The sequence below is a fragment of the Gekko japonicus genome, unplaced genomic scaffold, assembly GCF_001447785.1.
Source record: "Gekko japonicus isolate JY-2015 unplaced genomic scaffold, Gekko_japonicus_V1.1 scaffold104, whole genome shotgun sequence".
In the NCBI taxonomy this organism is placed as follows: domain Eukaryota; kingdom Metazoa; phylum Chordata; class Lepidosauria; order Squamata; family Gekkonidae; genus Gekko; species Gekko japonicus.
In genome coordinates, this window is record NW_015176454.1 from 1,225,482 (window position 1) to 1,230,868 (window position 5,387).

The following is a 5,387-nucleotide window of genomic DNA, read 5'->3' on the forward strand; positions in this document are numbered from 1 at the left end:
TCTGTCTAAAACACAGACATTTAACACATGAAGTTTTTCCTAACCTGAATGGGGAAAGCTTCATTTGCATGTCAGACTGCCATGCTACAGAAACAGTAGTGGGGCCAGTAGAAAAGTTAGCAATCCCAGCTCCCTGGGAAAAGAGCAGAAGACAAATATGCCAAATAAATAAATGTAGCCGCATGTCTGACACCTTGCACTAGAGGGAGGCAGAGGTAGATGGATGCCCCTCCTCCCTTGGTGCACACAGTATAATGGCCGGTGGTGGTTTTCCATTCAGTACTGGAAATTCAGACTATATGTATCAGATCAGGGCTCTTTTTCTTACTCTGTGACTATGACCAGGGGTCAGGCATGGCAGACAGAGGTGAGAGCTTGTGCTGGAAGCTCAACTGCTGCTTTCTTTCCAGCAGGCTGTTGAAGGAGATGTGAGTTAAGAAACCACCTTGACCTCACTGACCTGAACAATTACAGACCGATCTCAGACTGGCCTTGTCTTTAATGTATTCTTGACCTCCAGATCGGATTCCTGTAATGCTCTTTCCACTTAGACCTGCCCATGAAGACAGGGTGGAAAAGTCAGCTAATGTAAAATTCCACCGTTGTGCAGCTCCTTTCCTTGGGGCTCTTTTTGGGCAGGAACGCACAGGAACAGAGTTCCGGCTGGCTCCCAAGTTGGCCACGCCCAGCAGGAACTCATTAGCATAATAGGCCAGACCCAACAGCAGGAACTCATTAGGATTGGCTACATCAGGGCTGTGTGGCCTAACATGCAAAGGAGTCCCTGCTACAAAAAAGCCCTGGGTTCTGACAACAAACAAGGTAAACAGAATAACAAGCAAAAGGTGAGTTTGGCTGGATAACCACACTTCTGGTAACATGGGGGTGTGGCCTAATGTGTTCCTGTTGCTGGTGTAGCCTATTATGCTAATGAGTTCCTGCTGGGCTTTTTCTACAAAAAGAGCCCTGCTTGGCTCCCCCCCCCTCCCGAGAGTATAAGAAGAGGCCTGCTGGATCAGACCAGTGAGGGCCCATCTTTATTAGCATCCTGTCTCACACAGTGGCCAACCAGTTGCTCTGTAAGGTCAGAAAACAGGGCATAGGCTGGGGTAGGGGTTCTATCCCCCCAATGGTGGTGGGGTTCCCCCTGATCTTAGCCCCCCCGATCCGTTCCATGGCACCCAACATGCGGGGGGTGCTCTAGTGTTTCGCCAAAAAGTCTATGGCGAGGTGGTGGGCCCTTTAATCTTGCAGGAAGGGAGGGAGAGGGGTGCGCACCCCCCTGCTTCTTCTCAGGATCCCTTTAAATGCTTTTGGCAAGAAGCAGGGGACCCTTTAAGGAAGGGGAGGTGGTCCTTTAAGGAAGGGGGTGGAGCCCCCCAATAGCCCCAGTGTAGCTACGGGCCAGTATGGAAGTGCTTTCCACTCATGAAAATTTTAATCTGGATCCAACCCATAGTCCTACATGTGGTTTATGCAGGAAACAGAGTCCCAGGTGACTTCTAATTGTGCTTATGCAAGGAAGAAATGTGGACTGCCGGATTCTGAATGGCAGGGCCCAGATACAGGCAACGAAGGCTAAACATGTACATCTGCACTTCCTTACAGAGTTCATGGCTGAAGGCCTTGCAACAGATCAGATAGGTAGCAGTTCCCCCAAATGCTAGCGGAAATAAGATAGCTGTCACTGTTGAGTTTTTTTCTGAACAAAATGTTGTATTATTTGACAGCAACAAGCAATGGTGAGCCCTGGTAACAGAATGAGCTGGTGGAATAGACTGTATGATTTCAAACTTTACGCTGAGGGATGCCAATGTTGACTACACCACGAATAGGAAAATATCATTGCAATTAAAAAATAAATCACATTGGGTCTAAAGTTCTAGCCTGGTCTACTGAGCTAGTTTTCTGTTAGCAGAGAGGTGTTAGATAATAACATATATGACATCATTTGACGCCTTGACCCCCCTCCCCACCATATTCTGAAGTGGTACAGTTCATTCTACCACCACCCACCCACTCCCGGAACTCCAGCACTTAACTCTTTCTTCATTCTGCAACAGGGTACACAAAAGTTTACCAAGCCATACTGTTCCTGAATTTGCAGCCAATATGTAACCACCAGGGGGTGTTACCAGCTCAGTATACAGAATATCTCACTGGGCCTTTTGGTGGCCAAAGTATTTGAGCTTCAGTTTCATTATCTGGCCTTCCAGGGAACAGTCAGGGTTGATTTCTTTTAGGATTAGCCATACTGTTCCTGAATTTGCAGCCAATATGTAACCACCAGGGGGTGTTACCAGCTCAGTATACAGAATATCTCACTGGGCCTTTCCACCAAAGTCCTTGCAACAAGAAACCAGAGTATTTGGGGAGGGCATAGTGAACAAAGGCCATAATGCACAAATGTCAGATAATCTGCTATTTCCAGCCTCTTTTTCTCCCCATATTGATCTCCTTTTGCATATTCATCGAGCCAGTGCGGCCAACTGCATAGACAGGAGGAGTTAACAGATGATGTACACTTTTAAAAACAGATTTATTTTATTCACTACATTTTTATCCCACACTTTACACAAGGAGCTTGTGGCAAGGTACACTGGTTTATTCTCACAACAACCCTGTGAAGTAGGTTAGGCTGAGAAAAAGTGTCTGTAAGCTGTTACAGCAAAATAGGGTTTCAGACCTGTCTCCCTAATCCAGCTGCTACACCAATTCAGCTGCAAAGAAGAAAGTTATCACAAAACAGGCCAGTTAAAGACATTCTGCTAAAGCAACGGAAGAGGTTGGATTTTGTATGCTTCTTTGGACTGTATTCAGTTGTGGGTACTTACAGGGCAGAAGTTCTACCTGCACCAGAATAGATGGACATCTTTCTTCCCTGTATCTCCTGTAGAAGTAGCCAAAGACAGCATGTTCTTATGGTGCACAGCTAGAATGTGGTCTGTAATGGTAATCATTAATGCAAAGGAAGCTGCCCTTCGACTGAACAGACGGGGCATTTTGATACTTTTCTTGTATAGTTGAGAGGAGGGGCTAAATCAGACCTTGACTGGTGCCTACAGCCCCTGCTCCCACCCTCCATGCTTATTCATTGTACTTAGCATTGAGGTCTCCAGACAAGCCCTGTCACCCTTTCCTAGCCATGACACCAAAAGGCTCGTACCTGTTTCTTGGCAGAGTCTCTGTCTTGGAGCTCTGCTTCTGGGCATGGCTTTGTAGGCATCTTGGATCCATTGCTGATCACAGTTCAATGTCAAGAGTTTTGTGGATGGGGCCTGCAACTGACAGCCAGTGCTAATACTCTTTTCTGGGAAAGATGGCATTTGGACACAGCTTAAATTCCTCTCCTCTTATTTTTAAACTTTGTATCTGTCCATTTTTTCTTACTAAATCATTCAAAGTTTCCAGGGCAAAAATAAACAGTAAAGGTGATAATGGGCAACCCTGTCTTGTTGCTTTTATTTTGGGTCATGTCTCCATTTACTGTGATCTTTGCATATTGTTCTTTATATATTGCTCTAATCATTGTCAGAAATTGCAGTCCACAGTCCCATAAATCCAATTTTTGAAGTAGAAACTCCCAAAACAGGTTGTCAAATGCTTTCTCTGCATCTAGAAACATTAACACCATCTGTTTTTCTGGATGTACTTTGTAGTATTCTAATACATTAATGATTGTCCGTATGTTATTTTTCATTTGCCTTCTTGAAAGAAATCCCGTTTGGTCTTGATGTATCATTTGGGCTAGCACTTCTTTCAATCTAGCTGCTAGGATGCTTGCAAATATTTTATAGTCTGCGTTTGGCAAAGATATAGGTCTGATGTTTTTAATTTCACTGCCTTCTGTATTCAGTTTATGTATTAAAGTAATCATGGCTTGGTTCCATGAGTTTGGAAGTTTCCCTACTTTCCCTATATTTTGTAATAATTCTTTAAATGGGATGAGTATCTGATCTTCGAATATCTGATAGAGTTCTGTTGGTAGGCCATCTGGACCGGGAGTCTTTTTCTTTTTCTGTTTTTTAATTGCTTCTACTATCTCACAAATTGTAATAGGTTCATTCAGTATATTTTTTGTTTCTCATTGAATTTCTTATTATTATTTTTTCTCATTGAATTTCTTCTTATTTTTTGACAAGTATTCAATTATTTGTGAGTCCTTCTGCATTTCTTGTTGATATAGATTATATAGTAATTTTCTACAATATTTTTTAAGTCTTGTAATTTGTACTTTTCTCCTCTTTCATTTTTAGAGCTATAATTATTCATTTTTCTCTTTCTTTCCTAAACTTATATGATAGCCAACTTATTCGTTTATTTGCATTTTCAAAGTAGTAATGTTTAGTATACTCTATGTGTTTGCTATCTCTTGCGTCAGTAATAAATTCATTTTGTGTTGTAACAATTTTAGCTTTGCTTTTGTTTCATCATTATCTATATATATATTTTGTTTTCTCTTCTAATTTGATTTGTTTCCCTAGTTTCTCATATTTCTTCTTCAAGTGTTTCCTTTTCCATGCATCCTGGTTGATAAACCATCCCCTTATGAATGAACTTAAAAGTTTCCCATACAGTCTCTATTTTTAAAAAATAATTTCTTTATTGGATTTTAAAGACAAAACAAACACAGATAAAAAAACAAACAAATACCCAACAAAGGATTACATGTTTCAACATCATTGCAAAATTTAACTTTAAAATATTTCTTCATATCTTATGTATTTTTCCACTATGAATCAACACATATTTCTCATAACCCATCAATCTACTTTTCAACCCAAAATATAAAGGTTCTCAGACTTACATTCTAAAGTAATTACCTTTCACATTATCTTCTTTTATTTAATTCAACGGATATCAACAACAGCTGAGCTCTCCAATAGTCTTCTCAGCAAAAGTTTCTCGAATGTTTAACCAGACCCCAACAGGTCCATGACCTTATTTTCCAATTTTAACTGTATATTTTATATATTATATTCTAAGAACAAATTAATACAACTTTAGTCCTATTTCATTTCTTTACATTATAATGGCAAAAATAACCCCTGTAAACAACATTAGAAATAAAATTTTTAAAATAACTCAGGTGTATATAACCACTTACTGGGGAGTATTCAAGGATATAATTAGCCCCAAAAATCAAATATTCAAAATTAATGATCTAGAGTCAGATATAAATTAATTTTTACCACTCACTTTCTGTCTTTCAGGTAAAAGGTATTAATAGACTACCCCAATCCTTCTTACAGTACTTAGTTTCTTTGTATTATGCTAACAAAAATAATCCTTTTAAACAACAACAGAAATAAGTTTTGAAGATAACACAAAAGTACTTAACCATTAAACTGCACAGAGGTCTAAAGTTCTTATTATCATTCCAAAAT